This window comes from Megalobrama amblycephala, unplaced genomic scaffold (assembly GCF_018812025.1).
Source record: "Megalobrama amblycephala isolate DHTTF-2021 unplaced genomic scaffold, ASM1881202v1 scaffold514, whole genome shotgun sequence".
Classification (NCBI taxonomy): Eukaryota; Metazoa; Chordata; class Actinopteri; order Cypriniformes; family Xenocyprididae; genus Megalobrama; species Megalobrama amblycephala.
The window spans coordinates 1-13,716 of NW_025953428.1; the positions used below are offsets into that span (position 1 = coordinate 1).

At 37.8% G+C, this 13,716-nt stretch overlaps 1 long non-coding RNA gene across 1 annotated transcript; it reads right to left on the reverse strand.

Annotated features, from left to right (window-relative positions):
* Window positions 1–12,417: 12,417 nt before the first annotated feature.
* LOC125261860 lies at window positions 12,418–13,184 on the reverse strand. Its single transcript, XR_007183453.1, has 2 exons — window positions 12,820–13,184; window positions 12,418–12,565 (listed from the first exon to the last, which is right to left on the reverse strand). It is a non-coding gene; the product is annotated as an uncharacterized LOC125261860 (long non-coding RNA).
* Window positions 13,185–13,716: the final 532 nt, after the last annotated feature.

Consider the following 13,716-nt stretch of genomic DNA (forward strand, 5'->3'; position numbering starts at 1 on the left):
ATATATATACAGTGCACAGCATAAATGAGTACACTAATACAATTCATGGAAAGATGACAAAACTAAAATGTATTACACATATACATAATAAAAACTGAGAAATATATGTCATTACTAGCCATAAAATAAGTAAATTAGCCAGTTTTGTTTAAATGAAGGATTGCAGAAATTAAGTACACCCTAGATTTAATTCAACAAATGTATAATATTCTAGTACTTAGTATGCCCTCCATAATTTTGAATATACTGTTTCTGACCCTTCTTGGCATGAAGTGTACAAGTTTATGACAAATTGGTCATATCTGTCCTGTTTAGCTTCCTGGATGATGAGCTCCTTAAATGCCCTGATCTTTAATGGGGAGTGTTGCTCAACTCATCTCTACAGAATCCCCCACACCACTGAACTTTACTGTGGGAACCAGGCACTTCTCACTGTACTCCTCCTCTAGCAACACCATAACATTTTGGATGCTGTTAGATCCAAAATGATTGATTTGGTCTCATGAGACCAGAGTATTGATTCCCAGAATCTATATTTTGGAAATATGGGCTTTGGAAATGGCTAACTGACTTTTGTGCTTTGGCTACAGTAGGTAGTTCCAGTGAGAACAACAACCATGCATGTCATTTCTGCAGGCTGCATCTTACTCTGTGAGATAAACACTCACTCTTTTCATAGCTTTTGCTGGCTCTGAGACACTCGCTTGGTATTTCTCCTGCTCTTTGTGTAGCAAAAAAAAAAAAAAGATCCCTCATCACTAAATGAAAGCTTAAAATGAAGGCCTGATTATTTCAGCGGCCTTGACACAAGTCCATTGTTTTTGAATTTCTGTGTTACTTTTGCTATATTTTCACACTTAAAACAATGATTAGGTAATCCTCTTGTACCACTGTCCTCTTTTGTGCTAAGAAATAAGTCTCCTGACAGTTCTTTACCAAGTGATTCCATTGTTGTCTCTTTAATTACTTCTCTTTAAATGTTTTGGTTCAACATACTTACATGTTGATCAAACATTGCCTTAAACTTACACCAGAAAATTTTGATTTCATTTATTTAGTAACTTATAGGAGGGTGTACTCATTTTTGCTACACAACATTTTATCACCTTGATTAGAAATATATATATATATATATATATATATATATATATATATATATATATATATATATATACACCGATCAGGCATAACATTATGAGCACTGACAGATGAAGTGAATAACACTGATTATCTCTTCATCACAGCACCTGTTAGTGGGTGGATATATTAGGCAGCAAGTGAACATTTTGTCCTCAAAGTTGATGTGTTAGAAACAGGAAAAATGGGCAAGCATAAGGATTTGCGCGAGTTTGACAAAGGCCAAATTGTGATGGCTTGACAACTGGGTCAGAGCATCTTCAAAACTGCAGCTCTTGTGGGGTGTTCCTGGTCTGCAGTGGAACATTCCAATGCTAAGTGAGATATTATTCTCAAGCTGATTTATTGATTTGTCTTTTTGTGGTTGAAACACTGATTGAGAGATTACACGTAAACATATCTCTGCATAGATCATCTCCTTCTTCTTCTGAATCTTTTTCCTGTTGTGGCGGTTAGCAAACAGCATTGCATTACAGTGCGTGGATTGGAGTGTAGATCGCCTTGTGGCTGACTATATGCACTGAACCGTGATGGTAAAGTATCCTTGCTGCTCTTCCATATAACATATTTAACATTAGTGTTTGTTTCTTCTTCTTGTGAAGGGCTCCCAGAAAGTGAACATGAAATGTGAGTGTCTGTCCACTACCAAGGGTTCAGTGGCTGATAAACCCTTCCCATACTCGGACCATGAGGCCCTGACTGCTGAACTGGCCCTGCTCCGGTCAGAGGACAGCAGACAGCATGGATGGAGGAACGGTGAGTACTTACATACTGCTCAGGAACCGTACAAGGGATCATTTCAGATCAGTATCAGATCAGCTGTAGTGCATACTGCCAACACACTCTCATGACAGTTCTATTGTTGGTCAGAGAAGGTATGATATTGTACAGCTTAAACTGTTGGAAAACATGCAACTTTTATACTTGTTTTTTTTTTTTCTCTGATTATAATCATAGTTGTGTTTAGGGGTTGATCTTTATGATTATTTTTACGTTACAGTTCAAGATTTTGGAGTCTGTACGATTTTTTTTTTTTTTTTTGGAAAGAAGTCTTTATGCTCACCAAGGTTGCGTTTACTTGATTAAAAACAGTAAAAACAGTAATATTGTGAAATTTTATTACAGTTAAAATAGCTGTTTTCTATTTGAATATGTAATTTATTCCTGTGATCAAAGCTGAATTTTCAGCATCATTACTCCAGTCTTTGGTGTCGCATGATCCTTCAGAAATCATTCTAATATGATGCTCAAGAAACATTTATTATTATTATTATTATCAATGATGAAAAGAGTTGTGCTGCTATTTATTTTTCTGGAAAATCAAGTCAAGTCACCTTTATTTATATAGCACTTTATACAATACATATTGTTTCAAAGCAGCTTTACAGTGATAAGAGGAAAAATGATGCATTTTCGGCTGTTATTCAGTTCAAGTTAGTTCAGTGATGAAGTTCCGTTGTAAAGAACTCATCAATTATTTAATTAGTTCATTTCATCTATAAAGCAGTTCTGCAAAAAATGATATCATCGTCCAGCTCAGTTCAGTTCTCAAACAACAGCGTCAGTACAGTCAGATCAATAATACTGCTGAATATCAAGTGTCCCCAACTAAATAAGCCAGAAGTGACAGTGGCAAGAACCCAAAACTCCATCAGGTGACAGAATGGAGAACCTTGGGAGAAGCCAGGCTCAGTCAGGGGGCCAGTTCTCCTCTGGCCAACGAATGAATGAACATGGTGTCATTATGATCATGCCGGTATGGAGCCGAAACTGGCCATAGGGTCTATGCGGAGGACTTGTGTGGTTCTTGTGGTCTCTGCTGATGCTGATGGCTGTCATGTCGGTGAGGCCTTCACAGGGGATTGTTCTAGTAGACAAGGTCTCCGCTGACATTGAGGGCTACATTTTGGTCGTGTCTAGGCGCAGGTCCACCATCTGATCTGGATACGGCCCGGATCAGGGCTGACTACGGTAAATCTTGGGATAAACAGAGAGACTTATATTAGAGTAGATGTCATTCTTATTCTGATGGTAACGAGTACATCTGGTGTTATAGGAAGTGTTCCCGGTTCCGGCTGATCTAATTTTTGCAGCCTAACACTCATTTAACTGATTTGAATAATAGAAATTGATAATGTGTTGTATATGCCAGGTTAAAGAGATGTGTTTTTAGTCTAGATTTAAACTGACAGAGTGTGTCTGCTTCCCGAACAATGCTAGGAAGGTTGTTCCAAAGTTTAGTTGCCAATTAGGAGAAGGATCTACCACCTGCAGTTGATTTTGATATTCTAGTTATCATCAACTGGCCTGAATTCTGAGATCGCAATAGACGTGAAGAACTATAATGCGATAAGAGCTCGCTCAGGTACTGGGGAGCTAAACCATTGAGTGCTTTGTAAGTAAGCAGCAAGATTTTTGTATGCAATGTTTAATAGGGAACCAATGCAGGAAACCGTGTTCAAAGGAGCAGCATTTGTTTAAAATAGAAATCTTTTGTAACATTATAAATGTCTTTACTGTCACTTTTGATCATTTTAATGCATCCTTGCAGAATGAAAGTATTAATTTCTTTCAAAACAAACAAAAAACATTTAATGTCTCCGAACTTTTGAACAGTAGTTTAGTTTGGGTTGTACATTTCTTATGATTTTACCATCTCACCAATGATTACGGTTTCTTATGAGACCCGACCCGACTGAAATCAGCAATGGCATTTTGGTAAAATTATTTTCCTTCTTCATGTTTTAATGATGCTGTTGGATATGATATGTTGTGATATTCATCATTACAGTAGCTACAATATGAATTTCATACATTTGTGTGATTCTTCTGCACAGCCTTGGGTCAAATACCACGTGATGGAAGTCATATATACAATTTTAAGACAATTTACAATAATGTAGCTTTCCTTTGATAATTTACACCAACTTTCCTTTGTCCAATAAGAAACAAGGCTTCAGGGGGTCCTCCAAAAAAGCTTAAAGGGTTAGTTCACCCAAAAATGAAAATAATGTCATTTATTACTCACCCTCATGTTATTCATGAGACCTTCGTTCATCTTCAGAATGAATTAAGATATTCACAAATTAAGATATTTTTGATGAAATCCAGTGGCTCAATGTGGTCTCTATTGCCAGCAAGTTAATTTACACTTTCAGTGCCCAGAAAGCTACTAAAGACATATTTAAAACAGTTCATGTGAGAACAGTGGTTCTACCTTAATATTATAAAGCGACTTAAAGAATACTTTTAGTGCGGCAAAAAAAAAAAAAAAGCAACAATATCTAGTGATGGCCGATTTCAAAACACTGCTTCGAATCTTTTGTTTCAAATCAGTGGTTCTGAGCACCAAAGTCACGTGATTTCAGCAGTTTGACACGTGATCCGAACCACTGATTCGAAACAAAAGATTCAAAGCAATGTTTTGAAATCAGCCATATATTGTTGAAAAGTCGTTATTTTTTTGTGTAAACGGTCCAAAGAGACTAAATTGAAAAAAATCTTACCAGCCCCAAACTTTAATCAGCAGTCATATAGAAATAAACACCAGAGAGTGAAATTAAATTATTGTAATTTCAATAAAATCAACTTCTATGTTGAATGTTTTTATTCTGTATCCTCCAGCACCTCCCGTATCAGAGCGGATGGACGTGACCGCAGAGGCGCGTGCGGTGGTGAAGGAAGGTCTGCGTCAAACAGAGGCCCTGCGGGACAAATCAGTGCATCTGATGTGCGGCACTCTGCTGCTTCTGCTGCTGGTGCTCCTGCCCTGCCTATGCCACTCCTCCTTCAGCACCGCAGGGTTTCTGGGAGCTGTGTGCATGGGCACACTCCTCTCTGGAGCTCTACTCTACCTGCTTTTCACCACACACATCAAAGTCCTGAAAGAGACTGAAGACCAGATGCTGCTGACCTCAGACGAGCTCCAGACTAAACCGACAGGATGTAGAGTGTCTGGATCTTCATCCTCCGACGGCTCTCCAGAGCTCCAGCCCTCGAGACCCTTTAAACGGGAGGAATAAGGTTGACCCCTAAGTGCTGGTCCTGGATCAGGTTACTGTACCTCAATGTTACATAATAGCTGTTAGGATATAACTTGAAGAGCTGACCCGAGATCAGTGCTCTGAGGCTATACCTACCTCACCTCAGTGAATGGAGGCATTAATCATTACGGAGCTGCTGCTCTTTTGCATTTTGACAACTCAAAATCTTGAAGGCTTGAATGGAAAGCCCTGTTTGTGTTCATGAGTTATTCAGTTCTGTGCTTGTCTATGCTTGTCAAGACACTGCTTACTGATATTTTAATGTAACTCGAAAGAGACGATTTTTTTAACGATTTGTTGTTGAAGTATTAGTAGCACCACATTTTAGGTATTATAAACACTGTTTGAATGTCAATTCATCTTAATCATGAATAAATAAATCACTGTTCTAAAGTATTTTCATATTTACTGGAGGGTTTTGTAAATAATTCCCTTTCTTTCCACAAGATAGTGCTCTTGCTCTTGTATGCAAGAGCACAAATGCTGGTGAAAGGGCCAGTAGAGATGTCAGTCACATAACAACAGTATTTGGCAAATAGTAGCACATGAATTTCCAAATATTTTAAGATCCAGATTCTCTGTTGATGGAATATTTGCTGTAGATGTAACATTTTACCTGCAAAAGTCATATTAGCAGTGGTTTATTTGACTTATCCACAACGGAATAAGAAAAAAGTGAGAATAACATGTAATAATGTAATCAATGAAAAAGTAGTCCGATTACGTGCAGTGTTGGGGATAATGCCAATTGCATAATAAGAGTCACATAATAATTACATCATAGTTACTTTTTAAAGTAACTAGTAAAGTAATGCATTACTTTAAAATTTACAAAATAGTTACTATAGTAACAAAAATAGTTACTGAGTTACTTTTTCAAATAAGTAACGCAAGTTACTGTGTTTTCACATTTATTGACTGACATCTCTCCTGTCCCCATGTTGAGAGAAGTCATGAGTAAGTGCAGAGGCATTGTGGGTAAACATGATGTTATTGTAGATCTACGGTGCTTTCCAAATGGGATATATCGCCCTCCGAAGGGCACTTCGGAGTGAAAACAATCATGGCCGCCATATTGAAGGGTCGTTCCAAACCGAAGTGCTCAAAACTGGCCACTTCAAAGGGCCCTTCAGAATGAAGGATTTCGAAGGGTACAACTGATGGACACTTTGGGCCCCCATGATCCTTTGCACAGGAAAGTTGTTTGGCATCACAGAATGGGTACAGGAGGCTCGGAGTTCGAATTTACCTTTACCTTTTTTTAGTTTGTTGTTTTTGAGCCCTACACCCTTCATTCCTTTGACAATTTTTCAAGCAGTTTCATTTTTAGCTTTCATCTGGTTCCAGTGAAACTCTAAACTGGTTCCAGTTAAAACACAAACCGCAGCAACAACTTCTGCTTTCAGTAAATTTGAAGGTAGTAAACAGGTAATGTGTTTCTTACTTGTTGGGTAATAATGAGTAGTTGACAAATAACATATTTAGGTTAATATATTTATATAATGATATTGATATTTAATTATTAAATTATATAACATTACATATTTAATTATATATAGTGCATCCAGAAAGTATTCACAGCGTTTCACTTTTTCCACATTTTGTTACAGCCTTATTCCAAAAGGGATTAAATTCATTATTTTCCTCTAAATTCAACAAACAAATACCCCATAATGACAACATGAAAGAAGTTTTTGTTTGAAATCTTTGCAAATGTATTAAATCGTGAGAAAATTTCAATTTTAACCAAGGCTCCGGGATGTGTGAGGAGTCGCCTGTCAATTGCGTCATACCCGCGTTACCCTCGGTTTCTGGTTTTATTTTGTAGAAACCATGAAAACACCAAAGACGCTTTAATATTTACATGTTTTAATAGACAAGGGAACAACTGTTTTGATATATTTGTAGACCGATAACAAATTGTTGTTATATAGCTCAACACGTTTGGTCTTATTGTTTAAATCTAATTTCTACTGCAGTGTGCAACAAGTGTCTCGCAGAAGCCGCCGAGCGAACATTATAACATCGTTTTCAAAACACTCAAATGTATATAATAATTAACAGAGCTGCGTTACCTCATACTCATGACCGGAAGAGCGAAAGCGGCGCCGGCGACTGCAGCATAATAAAAGTTCCTCTGTTCGTGAGGCGTGTGTTACGCAATCGCTCCAGCGCAGAGGTGTAAAAAGTACTCAAAAATGTTACTCAAGTGAAAGTACAAGTACTGAGTGAAAATTTTACTCAATTAAAAGTAAAAGTATCTGTCCAGGATCATACTCGAGTAAAAGTAAAAAAGTACTACATTAAAATTGTACTTGAGTATTAAAAAAGTAAAAGTAACAGCAAGAATGAAAACTAGAGATTCTTGTTTAAGCTTTTAATCTCTAAAAACATGAAGTGAATGAACCACATACAAAGTTTTATCCTCCTTTAGAACTGTTTGTGTTTAATTGTATTTAATTATCAAACTATAAGACTACTACCTAATGCCAGTATGCAACATGCTACTCAAAGTTGCAAAACCTCGGATTTAACTTAAGCAGAAGCTGATTGTCAAAATTGTGAGTGTCAAGCCTAGCTCTTTTGGGGCTAAAAATCAATCCTGCAGTGCCTGAAACACTGGTGTCTGAAACACAGGCCAGATATCCATCCAACTCTTTGCTGGCTTCATGTGTTGTCTGTTTCAAAGAAGCGAAAAAATCTTCATCATCAGATGAACTGTTGGCCATGGGTGCTCTTGATTCTGTGGCTGATTTTTGACTTCCTCCATTTTCTTCCACTGACTGTTATACAGTGGGTACGGAAAGTATTCAGACCCCCTTAAATTTTTCACTCTTTGTTATATTGCAGCCATTTACTAAAATTATTTAAGTTAATTTTTTTCCTCATTAATATACACACAGCACCCCATATCGACAGAAAAACACAGAATTGTTGACATTTTTGCAGATTTATTAAAAAAGAAAAACTGAAATATCACATGGTCCTAAGTATTCAGACCCTTTGCTCAGTATTTAGTAGAAGCACCCTTTTGATCTAATACAGCCATGAGTCTTTTTGGGAAAGATGCAACAAGTTTTTCACACCTGGATTTGGGGATCCTCTGCCATTCCTTCTTGCAGATTCTCTCCAGTTCTGTCAGGTTGGATGGTAAACGTTGGTGGACAGCCATTTTTAGGTCTCTCCAGAGATGCTCAATTGGGTTTAAGTCAGGGCTCTGGCTGGGCCATTCAAGAACAGTCACGGAGTTGTTGTGAAGCCACTCCTTCGTTATTTTAGCTGTGTGCTTAGGGTCATTGTCTTGTTGGAAAGTAAACCTTCGGCCCAGTCTGAGGTCCTGAGCACTCTGGAGAAGGTTTTCATCCATGATATCCCTGTACTTGGCCGCATTCATCTTTCCCTCGATTGCAACCAGTCGTCCTGTCCCTGCAGCTGAAAAACACCCCCACAGCATGATGCTGCCACCACCATGCTTCACTGTTGGGACTGTATTGGACAGGTGATGAGCAGTGCCTGGTTTTCTCCACACATACCGCTTAGAATTAAGGCCAAAAAGTTCTATCTTGGTCTCATCAGACCAGAGAATCTTATTTCTCACCATCTTTGAGTCCTTCAGGTGTTTTTTTCAGGTGCAAACTCCATGCAGGCTTTCATGGGTCTTGCACTGAGGAGAGGCTTCCGTCAGACCCACTCTGCCATAAAGCCCCGACTGGTGGAGGGCTGCAGTGATGGTTGACTTTCTACAACTTTCTCCCATCTCCCGACTGCATCTCTGGAGCTCAGCCACAGTGATCTTTGGGTTCTTCTTTACCTCTCTCACCAAGGCTCTTCTCCCCCGATAGCTCAGTTTGGCCGGACGGCCAGCGCTAGGAATGGTTCTGGTCGTCCCAAACATCTTCCATTTAAGGATTATGGAGGCCACTGTGCTCTTAGGAACCTTAAGTGCAGCAGAAATTTTTTTGTAACCTTGGTCAGATCTGTGCCTTGCCACAATTCTGTCTCTGAGCTCTTCAGGCAGTTCCTTTGACCTCATGATTCTCATTTGCTCTGACATGCACTGTGAGCTGTAAGGTCTTACATAGACAGGTGTGTGGCTTTCCTAATCAAGTCCAATCAGTATAATCAAACATAGCTGGACTCAAATGAAGGTGTAGAACCATCTCAAGGATGATCAGAAGAAATGGACAGCACCTGAGTTAAATATAAGAGTATCACAGCAAAGGGTCTGAATACTCAGGACCATGTGATATTTCAGTTTTTCTTTTTTAATAAATCTGCAAAAATGTCAACAATTCTGTGTTTTTCTGTCAATATGGGGTGCTGTGTGTACATTAATGAGAAAAATGAACTTAAATGATTTTAGCAAATGGCTGCAATATAACAAAGAGTGAAAAATTTAAGGGGGTCTGAATACTTTCCGTACCCACTGTAATTTCCTGGTCAACAAAGAGCTTAGAACCCAAGAGGTGACACTCTGATACTTTTTAGGCAACAGTCACTAGATGGCGCTCCGGTAGCGCGGCCACCATTATGGGGTGAAAATACTAACTGGACCATTGAATCCTTCACATCTTATGCACCCAAAATCGGTGAATTTCACTGCCAAATCAGAAGCACAGTAGAACAGTTTTTTAAATTAAGTCACCAGTAAATTGTATGGCTCCTACAGTAAATGTTGTATTGTCTTATATATGTTTTATTTTACCAGTTGTGGAATCCAACCATTCATCCATCTGAGGTGACGCAGTTAGCCTACTTTATTGAGCATTTTCATTTTATGAAACTTTACACATTTATTAATAGTAAATTAATAATTAATTAATTTAAGATCATCATGTTTGCAGCGAACAATATATTTCAGACCTAGTGGAGTAATAATAATAATATCTAGATCTGAACTGAAATAAGCTATATTGTACGTTTTAATGGATCACGCTACAAACATAATGATCTTATGATCTGCTGTGTCCATTATCGCATAATTCCCACTTTTGGACACTTTTGCTTCAATGGACATTAGACAACACTGCAAAATCAAGCTGTTATATTCATATATTTATTGTCCAACATTCCCAATTTTTCTGATGCATGTCATAATTTCAATTTCATATGTCGGTATTAATTCAGTGTTTATAAGTCTAATACTAATACTAGATCTTTTAAAGAGTTTTAACCCAAACTGTTTTTTTTTTTTTTTTAAACAAAGCAGCTGATATTGCCATAGAAACTAGTGGACTGCCAAGTCGCCTTCACCCCAAAATGGCGGAAATGCAAGGCCGCTGCTGGCGCAGGTGTTGCAATGGAACATTCTGTTGAGTGTCGCTTCTTGTTAGTGTATATTCTTTGAGGTCAAGGTGCTGTGCATTGTGGTAATTGATGCAACATGACGTCACTTCCAAAGTACCAATGAACATGTCTGAACAATTCCATGGAATGTGAAAATGAATCTCATTGAATAAATAACCTTTAAATTAAACTGGTCATCAGCGCAATTCAATTGGTTTGGTAATAGCAAAAGAAAATAGAATGAAGTGATCTCCAAAAAATAAGTACTTTTTGACTGTAAATAAAATTGTAAGGAGTAAAAAGTACTCTTTTTTCTCAAAAAATGTAATCAAGTAAAAGTAAAAGTATTGATTTTTAAATGTACTCAAGTAAAGTAAAAATCCCCAAAAATAATACTTAAGTACAGTAATCAAGTAAAATTACTCAAGTACTTTACACCTCTGCTCCAGCGGTCTGGTTCCATAGACGGTAAGTCTGGTTCAGCTCCCACAACACTCGGTCCTGTTCTGCTTCATACTACAATAACATTAATAATCGCATCCATGAACATGATATCTTCCTGAGTCCCGTCCCTATTCTTTTGCACCGGCTGTGAGGTGAAGACCACATGTCCCAAGATTCCGCGCTCAAACTTGCCGTCATCAAGCTACGCCTTTGTTTTGAATAGGCCTCTATCGGACAGAAAATATTACATATTTAATATTACATATGCACCTTTGACTATGGGACCTTATATAGACAGGTGTGTGCCTTTCCAAATCATGTTCAATCAACTTGTAGAAACATCTCAAGGATGATCAGTGGAATCAGGATGCACCTGAGCTCAATTTCGAGTGTCATGGCAAAGGCTGTGAATACTTATGTACATGTGATTTTTTTTTATTTTTAATACATTAGCAAAGATTTCAAACAGACTTCTTTCACGTTGTCACTATGGGGTATTGTAGAATTTTGAGGATAATAATGAATTTAATCCCATTTGGAATAAGGCTGTAACATAACAAAATGTGGAAAAAGTGAAACGCTGTGAATACTTTCCGGATGCACTGTGTGTGTGTGTGTATATATATATATATATATATATATATATATAAACAAATTTAATGAAGTAAATATATCTGGTTTAAGGAACTGACGAGTGAATAATAATTTAGTTTCTGAGCATAAGTAGTCTGTGAGCTTTTAATTGTCGTTTGTTTGCTGTTTAGCAAGCAGTTTCATTTTTAGCTTTCATTTGGTTCCAGTGAAACTCTAAACTGGTTCTAGTTAAAACACTATTCTCTCTATGGCTCTGGTGTAAATGAACGCGAAATATAGCCACGTCATTGTCATGACAACCAAAGCATTCCAGTCAGGCGGCGCAAGATGCAGGAGATGAAACACATAGGGCAAATTAAAAAAAAAAAAAAAAAAGTCTACCAACAAGGGGCAGTTAAAGGGATAGTTCACCCAAAAATGAAAATTTGATGTTTATCTGCTTACCCCCAGCGCATCCAAGATGTAGGTGACTTTGTTTCTTCACAAATGATGATTTTTAACTGCAACCGCTGCCGTCTGTCAGTGGTATAATGCAAGTCAGCGGGCACTTGGACTATAAGAGTAAATAAAACACGACAGACAAATCCAAATTAAACCCTGCGGCTCGTGACAACACATTGATGTCTTAGACACGAAACGATCGGTTTGTGTGAGAAACCGAACAGTATTTATATCATTTTTACCTCTAATACACCACTATGTCCAACTGCATTCATCACTCGATTCGTTTGGTCTGATCGCGCTCTGACAGCGGCAGTGATGTCTCGCGCATATACTTCAATAAGAGCGAGACATCACTGCCGTTGTATCATATACATAAAGCAAAATGTATATCGTCTGTACGAAATGGTAGACTATTTTCCACTGATTTGAAGATTTTTTATGACTCTCTAACATCAATACAGAACAACCGACCCAGCCAACACAGCATGGTGGGGCCCAGATGGGTCTCACCTGGGCAGCCTAACTGGGGCCCAGCCAGTTTTGTCCACGGTTTCCATGAAGGCCCCACATGGGTTAGCCCAGATGAACTGAACACTGCTCAGTGTGCACACTACAGGCTGTTAAATGTAACACAGAAACATACTGGAGTTAATGAGATAATTAGGTGATAATGAGCAGAATCACTGAAAGACAGAGAAACAAGAACTACAACTTCAGCCACAGCCTTCGATGAAATCAACTGAAGATAAAAGACATTAAATCATTCAAGATCTGATTAAACAACTACACAAACAGCATTACCAGCTTCACCTATTAACCAGACTGACTTTATCTCTGACATTCATCTACAGAAGCTCTTATTGAGAATTACCAGAGGTTTTAGATGTTGATGATTTGTTGAAAATAAGTTTGTTTTGATGTCACCGTGATCGAGGTCAGCGCTTAATTCAGTTATGCAGTTTGACTCTTAAATGTTCTAGAAATAATGATTCTTACGTTGCTCTTGCTGTTTGTTATGGCAAAAAAAGCAAGAGCTAATTTGTTTAACTGTTGCCAGCTGTTCAATGATATGAATCTAATTGTCATCATGTTATGGCTTTGTTCACTGATCTAATGATTAATAAAATGTTATTAATTATGTGCTGGATCTTCTCCAGAACAACTAAAAAAAAAAGTTACAAAAATCAGAGCAGAAGAATAAATCTGAAAAAAACAATAGACATTAAATATTTTGTAACACCTGCAAAATTTATTCACACACAGACATCAAGAATCAGCATATGATTCTCAACAATGGTGACATGCCACAATGCATTCTGGGTGCCTTATACAAAACTCATCCATGGCTCCCAGAATGCATTGCAGCATGAAGCATGTCACCGTTGTTGAGAATCATACGCTGATTCTTGATGTCTGTGTAAGTGAAGCTTGCAAGAGGTTTGAAGTTTTTAGTGAACAATGTTTTTTTCAAACTTCCTAATTAAAATATTTTTATTGTTGTATTCAAGAAAAGATCCAGCACAGAGTTAATCACATTTTGCTCATAAAAAGCTCAGTCACTAGATCAGTGAATTAAGCCACTAAATGATGACTATATCTTTATCATTTAGCAGCTGACCACATTGTCTCTTGCTTTTCTTGCCATAACAATCAGCCAGTGAATAAACTAAAAGTTATAGGTAAGAGTCAAACTGCCTAACTGAAGTAAGCGCTGACCTCGATCACGGTGACATCAAAACAAACTTATTTTCAACAAATCATCAACATC